This window comes from Mytilus galloprovincialis, chromosome 14 (assembly GCF_965363235.1).
Source record: "Mytilus galloprovincialis chromosome 14, xbMytGall1.hap1.1, whole genome shotgun sequence".
NCBI classification, from domain to species: domain Eukaryota; kingdom Metazoa; phylum Mollusca; class Bivalvia; order Mytilida; family Mytilidae; genus Mytilus; species Mytilus galloprovincialis.
Window position 1 is genome coordinate 65,926,152 of NC_134851.1, and position 14,920 is coordinate 65,941,071.

Here is a 14,920-nt window from a genome sequence, read left to right on the forward strand (position 1 = left end):
CTTTCTAGGTTTTCAAAACAAGTTGATATATTCGACTAAAAATACAATTAAGGAAATTGACCTGCGCTCAGAGAGCGTATCAGTTCTCTTGGCAAATTTGGGAAGTAATATATATTCTTTGGATTGTGATTATAAAAATGGATATATTTATTTTCCGAGACATGATTTGGACGTCATATCAAGGTAGATACTTCCATATGTTTTTCAGTTATACAACTGTTCAACTCCTTGTTATTATCTTTGTATTATTTGTTATGTTAATTATGTTCATCAATATAATTATCACTAGTATCATCATTATAACTGTTATCATAATTATTATTATTTTTCATATTAGTGTTATAATTTATTAATCTATATTATGCTCCGAGTACACAGTTATCGTCCTTGATTTTCTGTTCACACATATAGTCCCTAGTGTGAACAGTGTGTTACTCGCCAATTTTTTGTTATACCCCTTCTAACTTTATTTCTTCATGTTTAATGGCTCAAATAGCAAGAAGGGGGATACAATTACACTGTGAACAACGTTGATTCGTGAATATTAAAGTAAAGTAGTGATTTGGCTGAGAAAGGTTGAACATTAGCATTTCGGAAGCTTTCAAAAGATTTCAAGACCCTCTTGACATAAAATTGTCCATATTAAGAGTTAGAGCCAATGAATTTTTCTATAATTTGTTCCAATAGAAATACAACACACTGTAAAAATATTATTGAGAAAGCGCAGGTGTTTTGTTTGTATTTCCATTTATTGTCTACAAGAAATGCACTATGAAATAACTGTGTACTTGGACCATTTTTTTTATATTTGACAGATAAGACATATTTTCAAATTACTACAGTTACGAATATAACTACAGTGATTATTCTGTTTATTCTGATTATGTTTATTATCATTTTTTTGTTATTCTATCATTTCTATTATATGTATCATTAGTAGTATTGCTATTATTAAAGTAATCATTATTATCATTATTCAGAATTACATGTAATTCATGAGCATGCAGATAATTGAGCATATGATTTATGTTATCTATCGCACTTGGGTGTAGCTATCAACAAGATAAATTTACAATGTTATCATCGCACTTGGCGTGATTGAAAAAAAACTTCAGCATCAAACCATCCCTCATCAGCGTGACCATCGCGGCGCGGAGTATTATCGCGGTTCAGAGTCCTACATATATAATTCCTATTTATATCAATGATAAAACGTCAAGTATTCAATTAAAGGTGATACCATATTTTGATGTTATTGTATTTCATTGTTTAATTTTAATCAAAATTGACAGGAAAAGTTTCGTGTGCGATAAAGTCGTTATACGGTTTAATTCTGACCTTAAACAGATTTGTAAGGAGTAAGCAGCGAAGGAGAGGTAATCGGGAGAAATAAGACACAATACGTTCTCAAACTTTCAAAACATAGATACATATAATATACATTAATTTGTTGATCAAATCGAATCGATAATATACCAGTAATACTAGACATGTTATGTTAACAGATTAAACTATATAAAAATACTAATTCATATAAGGTTGATAGAAAAAATGATTGACTCGGCTTGGAGTTAGTATCTCTTACATTTTTAGCACTTTGTAGAATATAAAATGTTAAACATTCTAAATTTAACTTTACAGATTTCGTTATCCAGCAGACAAACCTTACACAGTAGACAATGTGACAACTGCAGCGCAACCAATTTCACTAGTAATTGATCCATTATACGAAAATGTATATTGGACGGAATTATACACAGGAAAGATTTGCAGATGCAATTTTAAGGGGCTTAACAAAGCATGTATACTGCAAGATGACAGACTATATGCTATTACAATAGATCATCGGAACAGGTTTGATTATGCAATAGTTAACTATGAGTAGAAACAACAACAAACACATGTTTCACTGAACACTCAAAAATATTTTATCCGCACAAAAAAGTATTCAATTGTGACAATTATTCTGAAACTGTAAGCACGTTTCCTAAGGATTGTCATATTATAGAGGTGCCATTTATAAGATGGCTAAAAGTGTATGTATCAGACTAGACGTCAGATGAATCAGAAGTGATGAATACGAATAATGAAATACAAAATCAAATGTAAATGTTGATAAGGACAATTAAGGGAATTAGTATTATCTTTATAATATATCTTAAACGTACAATACATCAACTATTATTCCTTACATGACATATATAAAATACACCATTACTCATTTTGAGTATTTTAAGCGTTGTTTTTTTGTTATCTCAAATACAGATGACTGTATTACAGTACATTTGGAACGACAAGAAACATAGGGAGAGTAAGATTAAATGGCTCCGAAAAACAGACAAGTATAGGTTCAGTCGAAGTAACTGGTTTGGGTATAGGTATGCTATTTCTATGATTATATTATGAACATGATATGAAATATAATTGGCAATGCATGTAATATCCCTAATGATTTAGAGATTTGACGTAAATGATCGACATTGTTTTGAGTTTACACGTATACTCAAGAAGTAACTTTTAAAGAAACAGATTTGGGTCTTTCATTTGTCTTTTTACTGCCAAAATATATGATTTAGTGAGCTACGTATGATTGAGAATTAATATTTGATATATTTTAAACACTAATTATATTACACTACGTTAGTATTTTGTAATATATAGCAATGGATTCATGAATTACTCAACATTTTCATATTAACTAAATAAATGCGAAGAACAATGTATAGTGCTGTTCTTTTGGATAAGCCCCAATGTAGCGTTTTTAAGTGAGTGTAAGTGTCAATTGATGTATTGTACTGGTCTTCCTTTGGTATTTCACTTTCCGTATTTTGAGCAATATCTTATCCTTTAGTCAAGAAATGCTTATATACAATATTAAGTTAGAACAAATTTTAAAACCCAAAGACATGTATGTGACTTTGATCTTAAATAGCTCATGTAGTATCAAAACTATGATGAATGCATCGTTAGTGTAGACATAATTTTCATATCAGATACCAATGGATGGCGACTTTACTATATGATACATGACAAAGGCGAACTAAAATCGTCATCTCTAAATGGAACCAATATCATTGACGTATTCAGTACAAACAAAACACAAACAAGCATAGGCATATATGTATATGATAGCAACATCTACTGTACCAATGGTAACCAGCTACTGAAGGTCACATCATCACAAGAGCAACAGCCTATGTTATACATACAGATACAGCACAAACTCTAGGTGTTCTTTTGTATGACGAAATGGGTAGGTTTAAATCTAATTCTATTTGAGGAAATATTATTTTTAGCTTGAATATATCATTGTGTTGTTTTATAATCATTCAAAAAGTTGAAAGAAAGCAAGTGATATTCAATCTTATAAGTCGACAATCAACCGACAAGGCAATAGCCAAAAAAAGGATTAAAAGACAAACCATAAAAATACAAACTACAATTCAGATAACTAGGCAGCACGAATTCCATCGGAGGAGGATTTCAGAAACTCCGGAATAGTAGCAGATCCTTTTCCACAAGGGGGATATGTCAATTAAGTACAAAAGGTGATACATTTAATTCGATAGATTTGTATGAAAGAAGGAGAGTAAGGTATGGTTGCTACAACACTTACATCAATTTGAACTTGAATTGGATGTTAAACTTAATAAGAATAGATGATTAAATGCACAATGCAATAGAGGTTTTTGAAATGAAAGATGCATGTATTTAATGTTTTCGAAAAAACAAATCATGTCTTTAATTTAATTTTTATTTGTGAAAGATTAACAAACACTAGAAATTTGAATATTGTCATGTTTTGATGGATATGGCATTGTACGGATTTTTACTTTTAGTTATTACAATATGCATGTTTGTAAAAAATTGTTTTTACTATTGGGTGCTGCTTTCGCTTTGATGTTGATACTAATCGATATATGAAGTTTCTTTTGTTACTGTTTATTACCTGATCTATAAAGAATAAACGTATTGGTAAACCTCTACTGTGAAAACGCAATACAACGGAAAGGAAAACCAGTGGTTCATTTACACAAAAACGAAGAAGAAATGAGGAAATCATACGCACTTCAAATTAAAAGGTGCTTCATTAAAAAAGTGACGCATAATTCATATACGCATAATTTACCCACAATGGTAACCATACTCGATAAAAAAAGAGCCATAATAGGGAAATATACGCAATTAGCTTATGTATTTACTGAACTGCACTTAAGTTATCTATATTTACAAAAACAGGAATAAGTCTCACTATAGAAAATTTATCTGGAAAACAGTGCTTTCAAATGCACATCTATACTATTAGTATGTTTATATCCTACAATATTTTGTTCTGCATTCTAACAAACCGCTGATAAAATCTTTTTGACTGTGCGGTCTAGGTTTATTAACAAATATTAAATGCTTCATTTTCCTTTTATTCGTATTATGGTTCATATTATTATAATCATGATAATTGCAGAATCGTAAGTTATTCAAAGTGTATTTTTTTTTTATATTCGATGATGTATCTTTCTATCAATGAATTACTTAATCTTAGTATAAATGTGTATAATCCAGAAATTGTATTATCATTGTTTTTGCTTTAAAGAACTATACAATTATATGTAAAAGATTTTTAAGAGCAATTATAAATTTCGGCCTGCACGGACTTTCAACGGTGAGTAAATATCTTTTCATCATTTATGTATTTACTTGATACGTGTATAGGAGTTCCATTTATACATCAATACAATGACATGAAACTGACTTCAAATATGAGTTGCTATTGTAAACTTTACACTAGCACAGCATAATACATCACTGTGTATTTCATTTAATTCCATTGTGTACATGTGCTGGTTTGTAAAACGAAAACAATTCGGCATAAAATTAATGCGTTCGACACACTTTTCTTGATATAATTGCATCAGCAAAACTGCATGCCGATGACTAAAAGCACGATATATATACAATTCAATATTGATTAGGAGTAACATTTCGAAGTTAAAACTGAAGTTTCTTTATGATTTATTAATTTATAAACGGACAATATTGTCTCTAACAACTGACTAATGAGACCTTTGAGAACTGATATTATTATTAAAAAGAAAGTACACATTATAAAAAAGATGTGATACGAGTATCGATTAAACAGTTATGAGGAACCGTCCGGTCTTTAACACTAATATTAACACATACCATATGGCTATAAAATTTCCCGACATGTAAAAGATGAAACAAGCAATTGAGAAAATTAACGGTATAACTTGTAACAAAACGATTTACCAAAAAAAGAAAAACCTCCCAAAAAAAAAAAAACGTGACAGACATGTATGTTCATATTAAAGTGATTTGTACATTCAAATGTTATTATTCATCTTTAAACAGTTCTGTTTAATATGACCACGTATGTTGCAGATGTGGTTTATCATGAACATATCTGATTGAAAATTCCGGTTGTCAAATTATTGACTCTTCAAATGTTTATGTATATACAATGTAAGTATTGTAATAAAATAGATCTCTTTGATTTTTGCTAATCTCAAGTTTCAGAAAAAAAACAGGAATATCAAGATCTGATTTAAAGCTATCTAGTAGATAATGATAATGATACAACAATTCAAATAGTGGAGTTTACGAAAATCATGTTCTTCGTTCTAGAATATGTTTTCCCTCTGGAATTGTATATCAAATAAATGGACCTGAAGAAGTTAAAGGAATCAAATTCTGGTACTGCTTTTATGAAAATCATTTCAGCTGATTATACATAAATATATAATATGCATAAATCATGCATTTTTAGAATAGAACTATATTGGTGGGGGTTAATCAAAAATCTTTATAACATCGATTATGTCCAGTGGATGACTGTGACAAAGGATTCACACGATATCGATACTATTCTCATGTAAGAACTCCTTTGCCGTTTTCACTGGCGTATGATATAGTTGTGTACCTGTTTTGATGGAATCACATTCCTTCAAACTTATTTTGATAAAGTGTTTGTTCCTGTCGAAGAAGACATCTAAATTATAGAAGTATACATTCCCACATCAGTTTATTTAATGTTTATATCGCATGTGGTGAGTGTGCCGTTTTGTTTTTATTATATTCTGAGATTCTAACCACCATAAGTTTCTAACTCTCTGAATTAATCTAAGCCATCTATTATTTTTGTAAATCATATTAAAATAATCGTTATCAACTTAAAATGATTTTGTTTTTGTTTTATAGAAACAAATGAGTGCCAAAAACTGACAAAAACAAATTGATTTCATACTGCATGCAGTAACCCGCGCTGCAGGCATGTCAATGTTAAAACTTCAAACATCTTATGCATATTCTTAAGATTACTAAACATTACAAATGTGACGATTATAAGCCATGTTTTTGTGTTATATATATAATTAATGTACAGGTTGTTTTTCATTCATTAAAATTACATTTGTTACCAGGAATAAAAAGACATAAATTGTTCGGGCATCAATTATTAGGATTGTTTATAATTGAGAGATGTACGATATGATTAGTACAGTGCAGGTAAATGCTACAAACCAAATTATTTGTATTCCCTATGTGTGGTCATTATGTTTTCTGGTCTGTGCGTCCTTCTGTTCGTTCGTTCATCTGTTCGTTTGTTCGTCTGTTCGTTCCTTCGTTCACTCGTTTGTTCTTCCGTTCGTCCATCTGTCTGTCCCGCTTTAGGTTAAAATGTTTGGTCGAGGTATTGTTTGATGACGTTGGAAGTTCAATGAACTTGACACTTAGTACACATGTTCCCTATGATATGATCTTTCTAATTGTAATGCCAAATTATAGTTTTTTCTTCCATTTTTACGGTCCATTAAACATAGAAAATGATAGTTCGGATGGCACAGCCGTGTACTGGGGTCTCATTCTTGTTTGTTCTGTTTTAACTTATTCTAGTATAGTTTAAGCACTGTGGAGTATTACATGCACACTTATGTTTTGAAGAGGGAAGTAGTAATATAGCTTCTAATGTCAGAAGTAGCTAATATTTAAATGATCTACAAAATATAGGTTTGCCTTGCTTGAGCGTACATGATAATAGATGCCAATTTTAAAATCAAACACGGTATTTTAGTGAATTTTGTGCTGTTCAGAAGTTGATATAGTTATCAAAGGTACCAGGATTATAATTTAGTACGCCAGACGCGCGTTTCGTCTACATACAAATCATCAGTGACGCTCAGACAAACATGAATAAAGGCAATAGTAGTATACCAATGTTCAAAACTCATAAATCGATAGAAAAAAAAAACAAATCCGGGTCACAAACCAAAACTGAAGGAAACGCTTAAATATAAGAGAATGACGACACAACATTAAAATGAAACATCCACAGGATCGAACTAAGCATTAGACAAACTCCGATGAGAATAACAAATATAACATCAAAACTAAATACATGAATTTGGGATAGAAAAGTACCGTGAAACATCTCATAATAATGTGAATTCATACTCAAATATAAGAGGAAACAAACGACACAAAAGAAACACAACATAAAATGCAACAAACACAAAAACGAACTATAATATAACAATGATCATATTCCTGACTTGGTACAGGTTATGTTTTAAAAAAACTATTGTTGGGTTGAACCTGGTTTTGTGGCATGCCAAACCTCCGTCTTTTATGGCAATGTTAAATATAACATTCAAATGACAACACAACATTACAGGACTACAATACAAATAAATAGGAAAACACAATTGACAAAGAAACACACGAATAATAGCTAACAAAAGGCACCAGGTTTAAAATTTAATACGCCAGAAGTGAATTTTTTGTCAAACAAGACTTACTAATGACGCCCAGATACAAAAGTGTGAAAGCCAAAACAAGTACAAAGTTCAACATCATCCACGACCAAAAGTTCAAAAAAGTCGTCCAGGGTTTTCTGTTTAGTACCAGAACATCCGTTAAAACAAACGACAATTATCGTCGATTTTCAATTAAGAAATATTTTTTCGAAAAATTCAAAGTTTTGTAAACAGGAAATTTATAAAAATGTGACCACACTATTGATATTCATGTCAACACCGAAGTGTTAACTACTGGGCTGGTGATACCCTCGGGGACGAAACGTCCACCAGCAGTGGCATCGACCCAGTGGTGTAATAGTTATGAAAGGTACCAGGTATATAATTTAGTACGCCACATGCGCGTTTCGTCTACATAAGACTGTTGTGTTGTAGGATATCTTGTTTGTCATTACATTTTTTGTTTTCTTATTCTTTGCAAAATAGTTATATGTTTCTCGCGCATTTATAAGTTTGAAAATATCATTGATTTTGTCTAACTTTTGATGTTCCTGAAACAACTATATCTACATAGCCTATGGCCTCTTATTGACACTAACAAAAGATCGAATATATTACGTTTCTCTACGTGTTAACTGATGTGTGTGGGTGTAATATGATTGATTGGTAGCTTAAAGAGATTATGTAACTTTTAGTTCTGATGCTTGGTGAAATGAGAAAAAAGGGAAACGAGTATACATTATAAGTTAAAATTACTGTAAAATTAAAATTAAAATCTGAATAAAACTAACTAAAAAAAACCAATTCGTCGTGATGTTGTTTTAACCCCCGCTTTTTTATTTGGTTCAGGTTGCTCATTCTGCTGTTGTGTTACTGAGCTTGCCTTTACCTATCGTATCTTTTGCTTCTTTTTTAAAAAAAAATTATAAGGGTTACAGGTTTGATTGCATTTCAATACACCCTTTTTATAAAATCATTAATAGCATTCACGAAGTCCACATAGAACGTAATGATATTATTTAAATCCTTGGGAAACCAATAAATATAATACTGACACATATGGACATTTGAAAATGCAAACTAACTGCAATTCTATTTTAATTGGAATTGTATGAACCTCCAAACAGATGCTGCCACATTTTTCATGTATATTTTTTAACAAAGGGACCATGTGTTCAAAAGTATAAGTTAATTACTGTCTGTGATTCGTACTGGTTTATCTTATTCAATTCAAAAAATGGTTTACAAGCAGCACCATGAACCTAACTTTGTATTCGAAGATGCTTCTTTTAACCAGACAAGGTATGAAGACGCATCAAAGAGAAATCACATCATTTCTTACATTTCCCAACATCCCTTTAATATTCATCGCCTTTCGTTTACCCTTCAGATACCTCAATTTTAACGCGGGGATATAACGTATAACAATCGATGCAGTGGTATAAACTCTATTTGCATTCACGTTGAATTATTACATAATACAAATAAGAATATTATATGTCACATGATTTAATTGGAGAAGTATTAAAATTAACTGGAGTGTGTCAATGTTTGTGATAAGGTAATTTCCTTCTAAACAGTGTACATTTAAAAGTATTATGTAGGTATTAACTTTAATTGTTTTATAGTTTATTTAGGAAATGTCGCTTCTGTGGAGAAGAAAATTCATTGTAGACATCGGTAAGGTTACACTACGATAACAGCCTTTCTACATTCCACGTATATACCTTCCATTTTCTCATGTTTATATTAGTTATCAATCAATATCGTGTAAGTTTTATATAAAAATTTGACCGCTTTTTTTATACTAACGGAATCTTATAAATGATGATTTAATTTTGCAAAGCAAATCAGTTGAAACTTGATCCATCATGTTAAATAGGTATGTTTAACAGTGTGTTTGTTCAGATGCATCATTCTTTTATTAATTGAGTTGGTTTACTGTCTATGTAAATCCCCTAAAACATATATAACTATTCTTGACGAGTGTTTGCAATTGTTTGACCATCACATAGATGCTTCATTAGTAGGCAAGACCTTCTTAACGAATCTATAATACTAAAATAACGAGGTCTAATTTGTCAACCATCATGGGGTAAAAACGACAAATCAAAGAATTCAACTTTATGAATAGCTTATATAGGACAATGGTGTTGATTAAAAATTACACCACTCCAGACCCTTTTGTTTTCCATATAATTAATATTGCCAATAATTAACAAGTTCCGGGTCGAATCCGATACTGATACCAATAGTATATTCATCTGATACCTATTACCCTATCTGTACGTTCCGCTTCTGACAGGAGCACCACCAAACGGTGTATCTAGGATTTTGCTATATACACGGGTTATAATCACAGGGTTGACACTAATAACTTCAATCATTGTCACATTGTTCCCTATTGTAGTGTTTTAATCAGTATGACTTTCTAAGATGACAATACGAATAATAAAAATCGAGACATAAAATAAGGCGTAAAGTTACAGTTTTTAATTTATTAGCCGGCATGACGTAAAACAGCGAATCAAGGAATTCAAATTTATTTATAACTAATATAGGACAATGCTGCTGATTAATAAATACACCATTCAAGGCCCTTTTGTTTTCTAAATAATTAGTATTACCAATCATAAATTGATCAGTTCCAGGTCGACATGTTCACACCGGACGATTTTGAAAGCAGAGAAAACTGTGCATATTATAATCGGCATGACTTTATCAGATGAAAATACCAACACTAAAAAAAGGCTAACGCATAGTTTTATACTTTAATCAGTCACGGACCCGCGATATCACGGGTGTGTTCTAGTACATATTAAATATAAGGTTAATTAGTGAATATCAATAAATATGTCAGTAATTTTGTTTCTACGTATTGTCCGTATTCTAAAACTGTAAAAGTCTAATTAATCTATCCCGTTACATATCGAATTAAATTATCGTGTCTTCCTCATTCATAACATTTTTAAACATCAACACAAAAACAAACGTCTATGTGTGTCATTGATTTGTATATTTTATATAACAAGGCATATTGTAGCAAATATGCTTTTAACACACGACGAAACAGGATGGGAGTTACTATCAGAAAGACGTAAAAAACACAAAATTATAAAATTTCATGAAATGTTTCATAACAAAACCCCTGATTAGTTAAGCGATATTATCCCTCAGCAATTGTTTAATATTCATAATTATGACACAAGACGAACGAATGACACGCAACATATAAAGTGTAGAACTGCATTTTACCAGAAATCTTTTCTTCCCTCAGTTATTCGATCCTGGAATGCTATTCCGGACGATACCAGACTAAGTCCATCTAAGTTTACACTTGAACGTTACCTTAATCAAAATGTAAGTAAAATACCAAATTATTATTTTTATGGAGACAGGAAAGGACAAATACTTCATGCCAGACTTCGGTTGAATTGTAGTAATCTGAATGAACATTTATTTAAGAGAAATCTTATAGAAAGTAAAAACTGTACCTGTGGTAGAATCAAGAGCAGTAAGCATTTTCTTCTCGAGTGTAATAATTACTCCCTTGTCCGAAAACGTACGATAGAAAAAATTCCGTTCCCATACAATATAGAAACACTTCTATTTGGCTGCAATAACCTCAATCAAGAGGAAAATCTACTCGTGTTTAAACAAGTACAACAATTTTTGGTAGATTCGAAGCGTTTTGGCTTATAGTCCTCCGTGCATGATTAGGATCGTAATTGGGTGAGACAGTCTTGACAAAGTCCTGTAAACACACTCCGCCGCCGGTACATATATATATAGGAAAGATCTGACGAAAAAAAAATCAACTTTTTTATTTGCAGTTATTTCCCTTTATCTTTTTTCTTCCGGGAGACGGTATAATATAAGGGAAACCTTGTTTCCTAATCCCTTTGTAATATTGTATCACTGTATTTATATGTGTATGTCATGTACATGATTTTTTGAAATAAAATATGTTTAAAGTAACACACAAAGGGAAATATCATTTTACATTTAGAGTTAATAATCAACGATTAATTAGGAAAAAAACTAAAATGAATGTAAGACGTTTTCTGTGCTCAAATGTTTCATCGTTTCATATCCATTTATTTCATGTCAAAAGGTTGTATATCATTTGCAGAGATAAGTTTTTCAATGAACTTCATGACATAAGGTTGTTTTCCAATCGCATTTTCGGGAGCGTTAATCTATTTAGGCAAATCACACGACATTCGTGCATTATCATAAGTCTTAGAAATCTTAAGATATGTAATGATTTGTACAGAAATCATAGATGAAGTAACCGATCGTATTAAACAAAATGTTTTTGAGAAGTTGTGGTATTAAGATCGCTACAACTATTTTGTGTTGCTCTTTATAGTTTGCTGTTCGTTGTGAGCAATGTCGTACTTTGACATTTAATTACTATGATTCGACAAAGTTGAGTTTTAACTATCAGAAAGGTTTATTCATCCGATCCGTCTGATCCGTCCGATCAATAAACGATTTTTACTATAAAGCTAAAAAAATCGTCACTTGGGTTTGACCCGAACTTGACTGATTGTTAGCTGATCGATGCCCGCGTATTGATATCTAAAATAGCAAAATTTGTATTTCAAAGACCACATCATTATACTTATTTGTTTTCATTTGACAGGTAAAAGAAGGTTCTGTATAAAATGGTTGTAAGTATAATAATATACTGAAGTATGTAGATTTTATATGTATCATTTACTTATTTGATGCTATGATATTGTAGATTAAACAAATTCAAGACCCACACCTGTTCTTTGTGTTTTACATTTGTGTTTTCTTGTATATATTATGCTTCTTTAAAGATAAGTTTTGTCGATACTATATGATTTGTCATAGTTTATTCAAATTTTTAAATTGTTTGTATAAACATTGAACGACAAAAATATGTGACGTATACATTTTCTAACGTCAGACACGCGAAGCAATGCATGTGTTAGATTTGATAGGTGCTTTTGTGCTTTGTTAATTTGTTTCTTTTAAAATCGCAACACGATGATGACTGCTGTACCTATAGTTTGACTATTTCATTTATTATGTCTATTTATTTCACGCATCATTGTAAATATAACAGAATTGGATGAGACTGTCGTACAAAGTGAAAGTTTTAGTGCTATAAAACCAGGTTTAATCCCTTATTTTCTACATTTGAAAATGCCTGTACCAAAGCAGGAATATGACAGTTGTTGCCCACACATTTTATGTGTTTTGTCATTATATCTTGTCATGTGATTAAAAACTTTCCGATTTGATTATCCTCTGAGTTCAGTATTTTTGTGATTTTACATTTTTATCCATAATGATCAAAATTGAACACAATTTTAAAATGTGTGATTAATAACGTACATATGTAATGCATGTATATTTTCTCGGATTAACTCAGTAAACAACTTGAATACATGCATTTTATCTTTAAACCATGTCATTAGTATAATGCTCTTAGTCACTTCTCCATCGCCAGATTCGAAGTATACAACCTGTATTTATTTTCCACTGAAGCGATGCCTTTTAAGCATAAACCAAACGACAAGTATGTCGGGAGATGGATATTTACACAATAAAAACATCAGATACCGAAGATGGAGCTATCAAATATCATAAATTAGCTAGATGTGAAACAATGCAATTAACAAACAAACAATAAAGGATAGACAATTATTGCAACAAACACGTGATCAGAGGTTCACGCTAAGATGATTTAAAAATGTTAACAAAACCGTTTTGATGATATACCAGATTTAAAACAAATGCATTTACAACTTTAAATTTTATATAAACGAGTTGTGTAATCTTAAATTTTAGAATTATTTTCCACCGACTGGAATGTGGGAGGTATCATACGTACGAAATAACCAGGCATTTAAATTCACTACAGAGTTAGATTGTGCTGGAGGGATAATTAAAGGTCGTGGATTTCATTACGACCATTTGTTTAACGTAAATGGCTACTGGGATAAAAATAACGGAAGAATACAATTTCTTAAGCAGTACCAGGAATTACACATGGAGCATTATCAAGGGTACCTTTTGAACAACTTAACTGCCTCTGGACATTTTGGCAATGCTATTAATTTCCGTATGACGCACGTTCAAAGGTGTTTAAACTAAAGAATTGTTTTGTGATTACAATATCTCATGTATCATTCAACTAGTTATAAACAATTTAATTTTATTAATTTACACTATAATTACTGACTAGAGGTGTGTGGTATTTAGAGATATAACATATCACGTACTTAAATATATGAATATATATTTAAATCAAATTTTCTATTGAAATGAGGATGCATAATAGGATAAAATGAAGTTTAGCTGGATTTGATATATTGAAATAGCCATACAAAAAAAAAAAAAAAAAAAAAAAAAAAAACTGTGGTTCTCAAAAGTGTGAAGAATTTTATTTATTTGCCTGTTTTAAACAAATGCTAAGTTTCTTACAAAACTATATATCTACCTATGCTGTGTTGTAAAACAATTTCACTACACAAAAAACATTAGTTTAGATTGTGTTTACCTGTTTGTAAAATGACTCACAGTAGCTTTACTTATGAATGGGAAGTTAACAGCCGGTTCATTTTTCTATATTCGATATTCAATCTTTTAGCAGTCGGTTTATATTCAAATTTAGATGACAATTATAATATTCGAAAAAAATAAACTGATACTCATAGTTAATAGGAATGCAAATAAATGTATAACATTGTTGTATGACCCCTTCAAGTAGTCGAAACACAGAAGTAATAATAAAGAACACACGCCGAGGTGTATCAACTAGAGGACAAATCACCATTTGCAGGTTACTGCTGGAACACTGAAGTACTAAGATTAAATGTTCACTATAATGGTAAATTCAAAATTGTCTTTTTAGACCAATATTTTTGTAACCGCATTTTCAATCCGGTTTGGGTTTTTATCTTAGATTACGTTTTTCATTTGTTTCGGCCCTGAAATTCCTACATACAAACTTATTTAACTTTATGATGTGGCTTTTATATTGTTATGTTTCAATGTTTTCCAAGGTTAGGGTGAAGATTTGCGCTGATTCAAACGTTAAACTTACTGCCCTTGTATCCACCTGTTATAGGTCAGGAACCTTTTCTTAAAATGTTGCCTTTTGTAGGTGTCTT

At 31.0% G+C, this 14,920-nt stretch overlaps 1 long non-coding RNA gene across 1 annotated transcript; it reads left to right on the top strand.

Moving 5' to 3' along the window:
• The first annotated feature begins 9,339 nt into the window (after positions 1-9,339).
• LOC143059726 (uncharacterized) lies at positions 9,340-14,119 on the top strand. The gene is made up of 3 exons (XR_012973579.1): positions 9,340-9,449; positions 12,418-12,445; positions 13,596-14,119. It is a non-coding gene; the product is annotated as an uncharacterized LOC143059726 (long non-coding RNA).
• The last annotated feature ends 801 nt before the right edge of the window (positions 14,120-14,920 follow it).